The following is a 15,936-nucleotide window of genomic DNA, read 5'->3' as shown; positions in this document are numbered from 1 at the left end:
ATTCAATGTCAAACCAAATTGTAATGGTCTTCCATGAAATATAGGAAAGGTAAATATGTTGCAAACATTTCTTATCTTTAATGTTTGTGGGGGGCCTTCTAAGCATCAGGACCCCTCCTCCACAACCCATTGGGCGGGACAATTGAGCACTGACTTTAGAAGCCAAAATGGCACTGGACTAAGTGTTAAGAAGCTGTGTTCGATTCTGGGCTTTGCCACCGATCCTCTTTACTCCCCGATACTTGGCAAGGCTGAGAGGAACAATGACTTGCTGAAGTATAACAGCCCCAACCCTGGGCCTCACGGGATAGAAATAACTCACCAAACATTCACATACCACCCACTACCCCCTGATTTTCCAGTATCCTACAATTAGGCAGGGTCCTGTGAGGAGAGGTGATACCTTTAAAGAGTGTGTAGGGGACCCTTTAATTTTCTTCTCCTATGCTCCAGCAGCCTGAAAGCCAATTGCTTCAAATGATGTGGATCCGGGCCACCTGGATCCCTAAGTTCCAGCTTGGAAGAGAGCTACCTTGATGAGCTACTGACCTTCAGCGTGCTTCCCAAGGGCAAGAGATAAGCCTTGTTCTCTTAAGGGAGTGGGATCTGGGGGTTTCCTTGTCATGGCATCATTGGTTAGCCTCACTTGACTGTTCCTGTATCTTTATTCAGTACCATTCCAGAGGGTTCATGCATGTTTGTCCCAGAATGGCCAGTCCTTCCGCACCAGACTGAAATCTCAGGGAGACCATTTTCCCATTGCATAAGATGGCCCAGCAAGATTGCTGAGATATACTAACTGTGGCCAACTCTCTCATGACAGGTATTTTTTCCTTCCCTCCCCAGAGTGGGGGCAAAATTGGTGACAAAACTGTAAGAGGAAATGCATCTTGGGAATGAGAAGCTATATGAGTGCCAAGAGGCACCTTGTAAGGGAAAGGAAGAAGATGCTCCGGTAGTAAGGCTACCTTGCAGCTTTTCACAAGCAAAATCTTAAACTCTAGAAGGCAATATACAACTAGTGTCCCTGGTATCCCATCTGCTCAGGCATTTAACACAGATTTTTTGTTGTTGTTCTTTTGGCAATCTCTACACCTAACATGGGGCTCAGACCCATGACCCTGAGATCAAGAGTTGCATGCTCTTCCAACAGAACCAGCCAGGCACCCCCACACAGACTCTTAATACTCTTTACCCCACACTCCAGCATCGTGCTGTGGCAAGTCCCTGGGGCCCAATGTCACTGAGACCCGGCTCGAAATCCCAGCTCCACCATTTCCTGTATAACTCAGCCAAGTTAATTTCTTGACGCTTCAATTTCCTCATCCATAAAATAGGTATAAAAAGTCTACCAAGTGGGGTGTTGGGAGAATTAAATAATTTAAAACAACGTAGAGTACACAATATTGTTTGGTTCAGTGTTTGGCATGTAGCGGGCATTCAATCACTTTGTTTCCTTCCTCTCTATTACCTTGACAGTAGAGTCTGGTCTCAAGTTTAGACTTGGGTAATAAAATAAAATTAAAAAGTAAAAAACAGCATACTATTGGAAGTAGTAGAAAGACCATGCACCACGACCCGTCAAATTGCAGTAGGTGCCCTACGGGAAGCTGAAGACCGTGTTCCCAAGAGGCTACAGAGGGGACGGACAAGTCAGATGGAGAAAGTGGGTCCAGGCCGCACACAGAGGCCAGAGGTCCAGACGAGGCAGTGGGAAGGAGCCAGTGAGGCAGGGAGTTTGGCAGAGTTTGGCCAAAGATCCTAAATCTGGGACGAAACCAGCCTGGGTCGGAAGCTTCCTCCACACTGCTTCCTGTTACAAAATGGTCCAGTGACTGTCCTAGACTCGCCACCGGGGGCAGCAGTGAGCAGCAGCGCATTCTGCTAACTCGTGATGACCCAGAGCACAGGCTCCCACACAGGCTCCGGTGAAAAGGTCCTTTACTCATCCTTGTAACAGTCCAATCACACGAGACACATTCCTTTTGAATCTACTAAATGGGTGAGCCTCGAGCTGGTGCTGGGAACATGGAGACAAACAGGAAACCCTCCCTTGGGGTGGTGGGATGGCTCACAGTTTTTCAAGGAGACAGACGAAAATCAATGTGCTAAGATCTCTAAGGGGTTATTTCTATGGCACACTTGCTTCTCGGAGGAGGGAGCAAGTTCTCCCTCTAGCAGGAATGAGTAGGTCTTGCTGAGTTTGGGGAGGAGTCTTTCTGGGGGAAAGGAAAAGGAGAGAGGATGGCACCTGAGTTTAGGGGCCAGTCTTGTCGGGCTGGAGTGCGGGGCACAGGGCAAGGGGCCCACGGCTTATAGCAGAACGTGCCTGGTGGGCAGAGCTCAGCTCTTAGACAGCTGTCATGTGCGAGTCAGGGATTTGTGGACTTGATCCTATGGGCTAGAAATGACTAAGGGGAGGTCCTCATTAAAATGGATAGAAAAGCACATTGGGAAAAAAAATGGATTTTGGACACCTTTAGACTGGGTTTAGGCTTTTCACTTTGACCCATTTCCCATCACTTGCCACCGCCTTCTACACCCCTTCACTCTCGTATACGACCTGCAAAGCCCCTGAAAGCATTTGAGCTTGTGACTCCTGGACAACCATAGACACGGGGAGGTTTTTAGAAGGATAATGAAACATGATCAGATTGGGTGTTTTAGAACCACACATTTCTATCATTTCTGTAAGTGGCACGTATCTTTTCTATATCCAGAAATCTTGAGGTTGATTCCATGAATCCCTCCCCGGAGGTCGTACACCCCTCCCGGCCCTCAACGAGCAGCAGGCTGATCTGGTTATAACCAAGGCCACAGACAGGGCCCTTTCTCCCAGCTGGGGGAAAACCAGGGGACTGCCAATTCCTCAGAAAGGCCCCGAAGCACCCTTCCCTGGCTCATCTAGGCCCCACGCATGATCTATCAGGTCTTTTCTAACACCTGGAAGCACAGGAATCACACTCTGGCTTGGGAGGTAGCAGAACCAGACATAGAACATTGACAGCCCAGCCAGGGACTGCCAGATGCCAAGGAGAGCCTGAGCTGGGCTCCAGGGATGGGACCCACCACTCCCAGGACCAGCTCAGCAGGTCCGAGGAGAGCCTGGATGGCCCATTCCTTCACCCCGGTCACTTCCTGTTCACTGGGTGATGGCTGCTTCAGTGGGGTAGGGGTGTGGCCCCAGTCATGGATCCAAGGCAAAAGGATAGCTCTCATGCCTCAGAGTTAGCCTCGCCATAGAGAAGGTCCAAGATAGGTCAGTGATAACACACCAGTCTGAGCCAGCACTTCTGGGGCACTGCCTAGGTGCCAGGTGCTGGGCTAAGTACTTCAGAGGTGCTGCCCCTTGGGACTCACACAGTGACCCTGGTTGCAGGGGCTCCACCGTCGCGAGTCCCGCTAGGCCAGCTGTGTGGTGCAGCAAATGCACACACTGCCAAGCATGCCTGGGAGCTCCTCCTGGGCAGGGGCTGTGGCTCGGTCATCTTTATCTCCAGCACCCTGCTCCCAACACTAAGCGCAGTCCCCTACATGCAGGGAGCAGGCTAGCGGCAGGGCAAGGACAGGGGTGAGGCAGGCGGCCAACTAGCCACCCAAGGACACGAAACTGAAGGGGGCCCTTCCTCTCCAGTGCGGGCCCCACACTTGCAGGAGCCAGGCCGGCCCTGCTTCACCCTAGTCCGGGCCCGCCCGGGGTAGTCTCCTGGTCAGACTGGCCTGTGATCCCGCACCTCTGCCCTCAAGCCACGTGACTGACCCTCCCTACGCCATGCTCAGTTTCCTCACCTGTAAAATGGGGCTTAGGGCAATGTCAAGGGTTGGTGGAGACTCGGAGAAACCAGAACCCTCTTGCCCCGCTGCAGAGAATGTGAGATGGTGCTGCCACTGTGGAGAATGGTTTGGTAATTTTTCAAAAAGGTAAACATAGGGATGCCTGGGGGGCTCAGTCGTTGAAGCATCTGCCTTTGGTTCAGGTCATGATCTCAGGGTCCTGGGATGAGTCCCATGTCAGGCTTCTACTCAGCAGGGAGTCTGCCTCTCTCTCTCTCTGCCCCTCCTCGCTGCTCATTCTCTCTCTCTGTCTCTCTCAAATAAATAAATAAAATCTTAAAAAATAAGTTAAACATAAAGGGACCACCTAACCTAACAATTCCACTCCTAGGTTCTTCCTGCTGGAAGTAAAAACACACCCCCATACAGATCGCACACAAGTGTTCCCAGCAGCATGGTTCCAAAGCCCTGAATACAGAAACCCAATTATTGGCAGGTGGATGGACAAACAAAAAAGGGGCTGACCTATATCCCCACCTCAATTCACATGTTGAAGCTCTATTTCCAGTACCCCCGATTGTGACTGTATTTGGAGACAGGTCCTTTAAAGAGAGAATTAAGTTAAAATGAAGCCAGGAGTGTGGGCCCAAATCCAGTCTGACTGGTGTCCTTCGAAGGGGAAATGTGGACACACAGAGGGACCCCACGGATGCACTGAGGAAAGGCCACATGAGGCCATGGGAGAAGACGGCCATCTGCGAGCCGAGGAGAGAGGTCGCAGAAGAAATCAAGTGTGCTGACACCTTGATCTTCAACGTCCAGCTGCCAGAACCATGGGAAAATAAATGTCTGTTGTTGTTGAAGCCACTGGGTCTGCTGTATTTTTTATGGCGGCCCTCGCAGAAACGGGCACACATGGGAATACTATGGAGCTGTGAAAACAATGAGGTCCTGATGCGTCCTGTAACACGGACGAGCCTCAAGACCCCTATGCTAAGTGAAAGAAGTTAAACATGAAAGACCGGGCATTTACACAGTTTTTCCTGTATGGAATGCTCAGCAAGGGCAGGTCTGTAGAGACAGAGAGTGGATTCAGTTGCTAAGGCTTGGGGACGGGCGGCTGCAGAGGGGGCTGGTTAGTGAGAGCTAATGGGCACAGGATCTCCTTCTGAGATGATGGAGATGCTCTAAGATGAGACTGTTGTGATGGTTGTACAGCTGTAAACACACTAGTCATCATCTAGTTGTACACTTTATAAATGGGTGAGTTTTAAGGGATGTACGTTACAATTTAAGTTCTTTTAAAATACGCGCTAATGCTAACACCTGCGTACACAGCTGCACAGGGCCTGGCACACAGCACCCCCTATATTGTAACTGGTAGTTTTTTCTAAAGATTTTATTCACTTATTTGAGAGAGAGAGAGAGAGAGGGAGTGAGAAAGGGCGTGCACAAGATGGGGGAGAGACACAGGGAGAGAGAGAATCAGGCTCCCCGAGAGCAGGAAGCCCTGAGGCAGGGCTCGATCCCGGGACCCCAGGATCATGACCTGAGCTGAAGGCAGACACTTAACCAACTGAGCCACTCAGGGGTGCCTATAATTGGTACTTTTTTTTTTTTAACATATAATATAGTATTTGCTCCAGGGGTACAGGTCTCCAAATCATCAGGCTTACACACTTCATAGCACTCACCATAGCGCGTACCTTCCCCAATGTCCATAACCCCACCCCCCTCTCCCTATCCCCTTGCCCCCAGCAACGCTCGGTTTGTTTCGTGAGATAACTGGTACATCTTAATATGCTCAAATAAGTATCTAATGCTCAGTTGAAAGTTGCCTCGAGTGCCCCAGTTCCTTTAGTTTTAGGGGGACTTTTAGGGTGATTTGGTGTCCCTAAGTGACCTGTCCTTGCCCACAGAGAACCCCCCCCCCCCCGCCAAAGAGCACGTTATGGCTGCAGCAGGGCTGATGGGGCTGAAACTGTTTCAGGCTTGGACTGCACGGCCTGTGCTGGAGTCCCAGCTCCGCCCTCACACCCCCTGCTCGGCTGGGGCGCTGGACTAACGACTTGGGCTGTGGGGTGACAGCCTAAGGAGCCTACACACGGTGGCATTCAATAAACGGGGGGTTAGGGGGAACTATGTGTGAGGATGCCCCGTGTCAAGCCCCAAATGCGCGCTCATCCTTGTGTCACCGTCAGCACAGGCTGGTGGCTCAGCCACAAGTTCTAATCGGGGACAGCGGAGCCCCAGGTGCACGGAGGGCAGGAGAGGCTGGTGCCTCCCTCCTCCTGGAGGGAGGAGCCGCAGGTGCCTGGTTCCCAGAAACCTTGGACAAAGGGCTTCTTGATATGCTCTTCCTCACCTGTTAAACGGAGATAAGAGAGTTCTTCTATCTCTTCGGACGTTCATGAGCTGACACACAAAGGGTGCTCAGCACTGCGCCTACCACGTCAGTATGAGGACAACCGTGGTTGCTAAGTGCCCCGTGACCGAGACCTTCCTGCGGGCCGGGACGCCCTTTTCCTCCTCCAGCAGCTGCTGAGTATTTGCTGGCCAGACAGAAACCAGAGTAGTGAGGGAAGGCGCAAGGGTACAAGAGCTGTAAGCTGGGCCCTAGAGATGAGCACGAGCGATCTACTGCCAGGTGATCATGTCGTCTTGGGTGAATGGGCTAAGCTCTCTGGGCCTCAGTTTCCCTCAGATGGACTCGGGGCGCTGTGAAGTTTCTTCCAGCTGGAACATTCCCCGATCCTACCAGTGCACCATGTGGCTATGAGACTCATCCCTCGCTCCCCAATATCCTCCTCTGGAGATCCCAGAGGACATTAGACTTTGTACCGGAAGACCCATAAATCCCATTTCCGAAAGTGCTGAAGTCAGGCCATGTTCAATGTCACAGTGCCGAATACAGCCCTCCATCTTCGCAATGTCTACCATTAACCCTCGGAATGAGCCCAACGGTTTCTACTCTGTGGCCCCGTGGGCCCGAGCGCCCTTGCTCTTGGAAACAATGTGAAGTCTCCCAGCTCCTCCTGAACGGCCTGCCTCTGGCAGAAGTTCATGGCAGGCTCATCACTAATTCTGTAACACAAAGTTCCCCAGAAGAAAGTAGCAGGCCTTTCTACAGGATAATGAACCCTCAGCACGCTCTTAGGGGAGGGGAGGGGTTCTCTCTGCTCCTGCCGGGAGCCACCGGGAGAGTCTCTTCCCCTAAATCTCTTGGCCAGGGGGCAATCTCTTTTTCCAGCTTCTAGCTGTCAGTCCATATCTCTCCATTTCCCACTGCACCCCACAAAAGGCACAGACACACCCCATCCGTACCAGCACCGGCACGCTGGCCTCTCTCTGCCCCTTCTGGCCCAGCCCCACCCCCAAACAACTTGGCTGTGCCATCTCGCTCTCACCAGACTGTGTGCAAATATCTTTAAAGGAGCTGTTTCCAAGAAGGCAAGGGTGCCGTACAAATGAAAAGAATTTCTAAATGTCTTCCTCCAGGGGCCAGGGAGATTCCGTGGGGGCTTCCTCCAGGGGCCAGGGAGATTCCGCGGGGGCTCTGGGTACACCCGGGGGGCTGGGGGAGCCTGAGATGGCTTTGTCGTTACCACAGTTCAGCTCAGTCTTGCATTTTAAGAACAGCGGGAAAGTAATACCGGCCGAAAGGAGGTTTCTGTGTGCTATTTAACTAAATGGCTCTGCAGCTGGAGAGAGCCATAGGCAGACGTGTTATGATGCAAGGGCTCCCAATTACAATGATCCTCTTTTATTGTATAAAAACAGCAACACAGCCATTTCCACCCTCCCAACGCCTGCTCTCTCCATCTCCTTCCCCCACTGGCTGGCGAGGGTGTTCAGCATCTCCAAAGTAGCGCCCAGAGTCTCCTCGGTCCCCAAGTGCAGCTTGCAGCCCCCTGGGATTCCTTCTCTCTAACACACAGGGAGGGGGTGGAGAGGGAGCAGTACCCACTGAAGAATGTTCTGTCACAGACCCTGACGGAGGTTTTAGAGTTGTCTTTCTTGGAGCAGGGGTGGGGGGCGGGGGAGCGTTGGGGGACTAAGGATAACCAGCGCGGTTTTGGAAATCTCTTCTGTTGTGACTAAACTCACACATACACACACACTCCTACTCATGCATGCACACCCACACCCCTACGCCCCTTCAGCAGAAAAGCAATCAGACTGCCCAGAAGCGCGTCCTGAAACCGTCCCTTCTCCCCATCCTTCCTCCCAGCCTCCAGAAGCCAGCGGGGAGCATCCACCGGCTTTGGGATCAGACCGATCGGAGTTGGAATCCCGACTTGGCCACCTTCTCTCTGTGACCTTCGGCGAGAACCTGACCTTTCTGAGCTCTGGTTTCCTGTCTTTGCAATGGGGCAACCCTCCAGCTCTCGAAGCGCTCCTCATGGTCACAACTGAATGAACGCCACGGTGAGAGGAAAGTGTTCAGCACAGTGCCTGGTACATAGGAGGCGTTCCAGCTGGGGGCGTGTTGCTGTTCTCCAGGCGGCAACACCATGTGTTTGCAGTGTGGCTGGGTGTATAGGGAACTTTGTCATGGTTCCATCTCACCAGTCGGAGCAGACAAGGCAGGGGGGTGAGGGCCAAGACAGCTGGGGGCGGGCACGAAAGTCAGCCCCGCTGAGGAGTGTTCTTCTGGAGCCAACACTGATTCCAGCTCTCGTGTTTGCACAGCCCGTGCATGTGTACAGGAGTTCTCCCTCCTCAGGTTAGACTCCTGGACCTTCCTCGGTTTTCTGCAGACGTTCTGGAGTCTAAAAGCTGCGGTGGCAGCCTCCTCACCAGGCCAACGAGAACTTGTATCCCAAGAACTCTTACTTACAACCTGCCTCCTCCCTTCTCAATGGCAGGCTCCTTCTCTCTCCCAGAGTCTATCCTGGGCCTCCAACAGAGAGGATTCCCTCCCAAAGACGGAAAGAACTCAATTTGGCTTCTCTCTGAGGCCCTGGGGATGCATGAATCCACTCCCCAAGCTGAACTTGACAGCGAATGGTTCCCAGGATTTTGCTGGTTTCCCCCCGCAGGGCAAACCCAGCATGGCTTTAAATCTAGAAGTAAACCCATCACATGCTTCTCACTTTTCTATCCTAAACCAAGCCTGTGTGCCCCCCAAACATACCACCGATCTCTTACACCAAAGCGACTGCCCGGTCACACTCCTTAACATCGCTCCCCCATGGATCAGTAGTACAAGCCTTCATTCACTGCGGACTCGCAGTGGTAACTACTATCGCAGTGAAACATTGTGTAGTAAGATTTAATCTCCACTGAGTGTTTCTTATACCAGAGGGTTGCAGTGGGGGCAGAAGAAGGAAGAAAGTGCGTGAACTGTGCCTTTTAACAGGTGAATTGTTCACCAGGGGGGTAAAGCGAGGTGTCAGCCAGAAAACTGGTTCTGGCTCTGGCTTTTTAAAATTCCATTTGAAAGTTTGGGTGGAAACTGATGTACTGTTGTCAGAACCGTTTCTCTCCTTGGGAGTCAACATGTGTGTGCGTGTACACACACACACACACACACACACACACACACTCACTCTCTCTCTCTCACACCATTGCCAACTAACCCCTCTCAAATGCATGACTCTAAGCCTAGGAACAGGAAACAGATTGTGGGTGGATGTTCTTAAAATCACAACCTGTTTGATGGAGGGTGGGGGGGTCTTACAGAAGGGTGGGGGAGGGGAGACAGGAAGGATTTTTTTGTTCTATTTAAAAACGAAACTACCTTGTCAATACTAAAAGCAATGTCTACTTTACTGTCTACCACAGGGGACGTGAGTAGCCGAGCATCCTCTCAGAACCGCGCTGTCTGGATTTGACCATGACACAGCACATTACAGACCCTGAGCGCTGCCCCAGGTCTCCCTGCGATATTCCAGGAAGGCTGTCCGTTTCAGTGGGAGAGGAGGGAGGACCATTCGATGAGATGGGGACAGTGGGGTTCTTGGAATCAATGATAAACATCCCCTGTGTTAATCACTTGGCACTTCAGGGAGACCGGGGAGTCACATGCCTGAGGCATGAGGCAGTGGCCGTGATGATGCTGGGCGTGATGACGGTGACAACAGCAGACGTGTCCTGAACACGGTGTTAGGTGCTATGCTAAGCCCTCTCGTAAGTTTCTTCTCAAGCTGCACAACAACTCGTAAGGCGGCTACTGGAACAATCTCCGTGTTCGGGATGTGGAAGCTGAGGTTCAGCAAGGTAAGTAACAGCCCAAAGTCATAAAGCTAACCACATTAGCAGAGAATCAGGGACGTGAGTCTTGCTGGAGGAATCCAGAGTGAAGAACCTGACAGAAGGCCCTCTGATGCCCTTTGGTCACAACCCCCTGATTTAACGCAAAGGTGAAGCAGGGCGCCTGGTGGCTCAGTCAGTGAGGGGTCTGACTCTTGATTTTGGCTCAGGTCATGATCTCAGCGGCATGAGATCAAACCCTGCTTTGGGCTCCATGCTCACTGGGGAGTCTGCTCAGGATTCTGACCCTCTCCACTCCCCCCTTCCTGCTTATGCGCACATGCACATGCTCACACGCTCTCTCTCTCTCCCTCTCTCTTGCTCTCTTTTAAATAAATAAATAAATCTTAAAAAAATAAAGCAAGGGCGAAGGGTCATGACCAAAGTTATTCTAATGCAGGTAGGACCCAGGTGTCTGAGGGTCAGGAGGAAGGCCAAGTGTAGTGTTTGGGGAGTAACCGTACCTACCTCCACGGTTTTCAGCTCCACGAACTGAGATATGATAAGGCAGAGCTAGTTACCCCTGGGAAAAGCTGATTAACATCGGGTTAACTTTGGATTCCTGTTGGCAGGACCTAAAAGACATCTCCCCATCATTCCTTCCTTCCTTACTGCACTGTCTTCTTTCTGCCCTAAGGCAAAACTGGTCCCTTGGTCCAAAACTTTCCAGAACTCATTTTATTTTAAATAAGAACCAAGCTGATTTGTCTGCACAAGGCACATCGCTGTCAGTCTTACCTTCCTAAACACATGACATCCCTCAGAAACCTGCCGTAGCTCCCCGGTACCTATGCATTAAAAGCCAACCTCCTCCACGTCCACCCCCAAGTCTGGGCATCGTCGCTTTGCACAACCTTCCTGGCATCCCCCTCTCCACCCCCTCAGAACAGGCACAGCGACGTGGTTTTACCTTCGCCGGGAAAACCTTTCTTCCTCTCCTCTTAGGCCACACACACTGTATCCGCCAACTCAACAACCATTTGCACCATCCACCCCAATTTGTTCACGGCAGCAATGTGCCTACCCCAAAACACACGACTGTCCCTCCCTGGGTGGCCAGGCGGCACAGTTCTGGCCAACAAGCTAAGGACAAAAGTCCCTGAGAGGCAACTCTTCCCACATTAACAGTAAAGCCACACTAGGTAAATGCTCTAAGCCTCACTCATCCTGCTTTCTCTTTCCTGGAAGGCGGATGTGAAGCCTGGAGCCACAGCAACCACCTTCCCACCTCAAAAACATAGACCTGGGGCCAAAGGCCTGTACCTAAGAATGGCAAAGCGGAAAGACAGAGCCCGGGTCCCCAGTGGCACATCGTCCCACCCACCCTTCTCATTGACTGACACAAGTACGCCCCCTCTGGTTAAGTGGCCAGCGGTCAGGATTTCTGCTGCTAACAGCTGAACGCAGTCACACCCGACACACCTCCAGACACTGTCCCTTCTCATCCCATGGGTCAGTTCAGACGCTACCCCCTTTAGGAAATCCTCCACGATTCCCTCGGAGCACAGTAATTATGCCCTTCATTGTGCTTTTCTCAATTACAGCACTTAGTTAATCCTGCTTGATTTGGCCTGCCCGCTGCTCAGATTCCTAGGGGGTAGGGGGCGCTCGGATCCTGCCAGCCTCTCCTAGGGCCTGGGGCAGTGTTTTGCATTGAGGTTAGGGGGCTCTACCTCCCCAGCATCTCTATAATGTCTAGAGCAGCACACTGGAGCCTGAAGCGAGCGTGTTCCGGGGTCTAGCACTTCACTTACTAACTGTTGGGCCTTGGGCAAGTTGGAGAATCTCTCCGTGCCTCTGCTTCCTCATCTATAAAAGGGACAGAACAGCAGTACTTACCCCACAGGGTTGTCATGAAGACAAAGTAACCAGAAGCACTTATAAAAGTTCTTGGCATATAAAAAGGGCTAATGACCGCACTCTTCCCAGGATGATTATAGCTGCTGAATGAACAAATAGATCAACACACAGTTGCTAAATAAATGAATAAAAAAATGAAGCCCAGGAAAATTCTGGAGTTCAAACTCCAGGGGAGGGGTCACCATTCCTCCTTTTTCACCTACACCTGTCCCTTTACTTTTCCACACTAATGAGGACTCGCCCTATCCCAGAGCTGCCATAACAGGAGTGTTGAAGGCAAAGAACCAAGGCCTTTGCATACTGGCTTCCCTTTTTGCTCTGCAGCTTTGGGCAAATTTCTTCACCTCTCTGAGCCTCAGTTTCCTCAACTGCAAACTGGAGATAATAACAGTCCTTATCTCACAGGGTTTTGGTGAGAATTAAATGAGAAAGCACCCGGAATAGAAAGCATTGTGCCTGGCCCACTAAAACAGTAAATGTTAGCCACCGTGATCGAACACTGTCATTATTCTCTTTGTCAAGTGCGTGGCGTCCCACTCAATCACACGGCCCTGATGGAGATGAGACACCTGGGGTGGGGGTCACCTCTCCGCAGGTCAAGATACCCTGCATTTCATCAGAATATCCTTGAGTACCAACAAACACTTGTCATTCTATCTTTTCCTTTCCATGGGGCTTGGTTAATGTATCAGATTTCCCCTAAATCCCTGGCCTCTGATTTTCCCCCTAAGAGCCGTTAACTTCAGGTGCGTCCCCACTGACATCAAACTGAGCCAGAAGGGGCACATGCCCACAGGAACAATCTCAGCCTGGCTTTTCAGCACCCACAAAATTCCCACAGATCCCAGGTCCGGTTACTGTCAGCGATGCATCTCAGTCTTACTTGTAGATTCCCTCGGCGCCCTGCCTTAAAAGAAGATGTGTATACAGCTTTATATAATTTTCCCTTTAAACTTGAATCAAACCTTTATGTTAGTTCCATTCAAGCACTTGAGGGCTCCATTAATCTATTTTTACTTTTAAACATGCCATTTTACAAGATATTTATTCCACTTGGTTGTCATCCAAATGCTTTTTGACATTACTGCCCTGGGACTGAACTGCTTCAACTCAGGGCCCTCATAAATAGAAAATCACCTTTTGACTGAAGTCTTGAAGAGCTCTCAGAAGCTCACCCCCTTCACTACAACAGGCATTAATTTCTGCTCTACATAAAGGAGTGTGAGTGAGTGTGTGTGTGTGTGTGTGTGTGTGTGTGTGGTGTTTTAAGAGGGTAAGTGTGGGAGGTCTGAGCTATCCAAGGGATGAAGGGGAGGGATTCCTGCCCCTCGAAAACCTGCCCAAGGGGGCCTGCTTCAGACCCGGAGAGCTGCTGACTTGGACAGACGGCGATCGATCGTCAGGGACCAGGTAGGGGAAGAACTCGAGGGCCGGACAAGACTCAGTGGACCACCCCCCGGGCCGGCGGGATAATGCGTCTTTCAAAGGATATGGGTCCAGGGAAAGTCATTATTCGCACCCCCCGCCCGCCCCCAACTCCGGACAAACAAAAGGCCGTCCCGAACAGCAGAATGCAGAGACCCCACTGGCTTTGAAGCCGATCGATCAGGTGGAAGCCCGAGCAAATCACAACTTGGCTTCCCCAAGTTTTCTCCCCAGCCTCACGAGACACCCTCCTCCTCCGCCTCCGAGCTCTGCACAGCTACGGGGCCGAGGGGACCGTCCTGGGATGCTCACTGGTTCCCAACTTTCTGCTCCTCTCCGTCTCCGCAGCCTCCTGCACAGCGGCCGGGAAAGGGCAAGTTGGCAGAGGCGAGGATACCAAGTCCTGCTGAAGCCACAAAGACCCCGCAACACCAACAAAGATGAACCTCTCTCTCGCGGGGCGGACGCCAGCGCCAGCTGCCGCTCCGGGGGCGAGCGTGGGCTCGGCTGGCAGAGGCGGCCGCGGGCGTGGGCCGGCCGGCGGCGGACCGCGGGGCCACCACCCCCCGCCCCCCCCCCCCCCCCCCCGGCCCCCCCCCCCCCCCCGCCGGTCCCCTGCGCGGGCGCCCCGCCACCTGAGCCGGGCGTGGGGGCCGGCGCCGCGCTCCGGCCCTGCCCCCGGCAGGTAGCTCCCGCGGCCGCCCGCAGCCACGGCGGCGACGAGAGGCGAGGCAGCCTCAGCCCACGGCGTCATGCTTCCTGCCACCACAGTACGGCGAATCGTCACCGGGAGAGGGGAGAAGAGGGGAGCGCGGGGGAGGGCGGGCAGCTCGCACACGCAGCCCCCCTGCCTGCCAAAGCCGCCGGGCTGGGCCACGTCCCGCCGGAGTCCCCGCGGGACCTGCCCCGTTTGCACAAAGCGCCGCGGCCGGGCCACGGAGGGAGGGAGACGGCCACGAAATAAATAAATAAAAACAGAGTCGGGTCTACGTAACGCCCTGTCGAAAGCGGACGCCATATTTTTTTGTGGCTTATGTCGACATAGGGAAACGTAGACATGTTTTTCCTCCTCCTCCTCCTCCTCGGTCTGGCTCCCATTTATCCAAACTTGTAATCAAAACTCTTAAAAAAAAAAAAATCGCCCCCCTCTCCGGATCCCCTGATTTCCCCCCACCCCCCAAAAAGCCCCCCCCCCGCCCCCCCCGCCCCCCCCCCCCCCCCCCCCCCCCTCACCCCCACCCCCCTTCCAATCACAAACCCGGCCAAGTCCCATTAACAACACATTTTCGGGAGCCGCGGCGGCGGCGGCGGCGGTGGGAAAGTTGGGCTGGAGTGGCCGGCGCCCGGCGTGCGGGGCTCGGGGCTGGCGGCGCCGGGCGGGGGGTGCCGGGCGCCGAGGCGAAGTTTCTTACCTGCGCCGGGGCTGGGGACGCGGGGACCCGGGCTGGGAGCGCGGAGACGCGGCACGGGCGTTCCAAAATGGAACTCTGCTGGCTCCCCCCACCCACTCCCCACTCCCCACCGGGCGCCGGGCTCGGGCTCCGTGGGAAAGAGGGGCACGGCCAGCCTGCCAGACAGACGGACAGGAAAAGCCCCCGTACGGGGAACAGTGGCCAAAATTTTAAAAAGAAGAAAAAAAAAAAAAAAAAAAAGAAGGGGAAAAAAAAAAAAGGGGAAAAAAAAATGTCTCGATCAGTGGGGAATCTACGCCAAAACCCACATGATCTGTAACGTCAGCATGCGTATTTGCATACGATACCACCACCCGAGCTGCCACCCGGGCTCGGGTTCCGCAGAAAGTTACAAAGTGAAATTCGGCCCCCTCCGGAGACGCCGGCGAAATGTCATTTTCAGGCGGGAGCTGGGTGGGGGGAGGCTGGCCCTAAAGGCGCTGGTTACTAGCCGAGGTTGGGGGGGGGCAGTAAATTAACTTAAAAGTCTGAGCCCAGTAACGGACTCGGAGGAATTTCTGCGAGGGGAGGAGGGGGAGGCGCGAGCGAGATCATTGAATATTAAGCACGACCCGGCCCGGCGGCCGCGGCCAAACCCTCCCGGTGCAATACCCATTTTCTTTATGAAAAGTTCAAGGTGTCACTGATGAGCTCAACAAACTGTTGATCCTGACCACGTGGAGTGGCAGACGGAGGGACTGCGGGGCTCGGCTGCTGGCCCTGAGCCGCGGCACCCCCAGACCCCGCGTCCCTCTCTCGGCTCTAGGGGCCGCGCGCGCGGGTGGGGCCGCCACGCACCCAGGGCGCTGTCTGCCCTTTCTCCGCGTCTTTAGGCTCAGGGAAATAATAACTTTAAAAAAAAATTTTTTTTAAGGGAGTTACGTTTTGCTCCTGGAATAGTAATAAGAGGGCTTGGGGTAGGGAGGGTGAGAAAGAGCCCCCACTTATATAACTTGAAATTAGATGGCTTTTGCTGGGAGATTCGGAGATTTGCGCTTGCGCCAGGTCTGAGGTTGGCTAAAGATCCTCAAACTTTTTCCCTTAAGAGCCAATAAACAAACAGACGCCCCGGGAGCTGACTTAAACTCTAGTCGGGCCGGCGTTCGCTGCGATTCTCAGACTCGGAGAAATGCACACCCCTGCGGCGCTCGCAGGGAAGTCCCTCGGAAGC

The 15,936-nt window shown here is 53.2% G+C and overlaps 1 protein-coding gene across 1 annotated transcript in view; it reads right to left on the bottom strand.

The window, feature by feature from the left end:
- Positions 1-15,585, bottom strand: part of ZHX2 (zinc fingers and homeoboxes 2) — a 154,121-nt gene extending 138,536 nt beyond the window's left edge. The window contains exon 1 of the mRNA XM_059395097.1: positions 14,727-15,585. The gene's annotated coding sequence lies outside the window, so the exon portion shown is untranslated. The remainder of the gene's footprint in view (positions 1-14,726) is intronic.
- Positions 15,586-15,936: the final 351 nt, after the last annotated feature.

This window comes from Mustela nigripes, chromosome 3 (assembly GCF_022355385.1).
Source record: "Mustela nigripes isolate SB6536 chromosome 3, MUSNIG.SB6536, whole genome shotgun sequence".
Classification (NCBI taxonomy): domain Eukaryota; kingdom Metazoa; phylum Chordata; class Mammalia; order Carnivora; family Mustelidae; genus Mustela; species Mustela nigripes.
The sequence above is the reverse complement of the archived record's forward strand: the minus strand, read 5'-3'. Positions and strand labels throughout refer to the sequence as shown.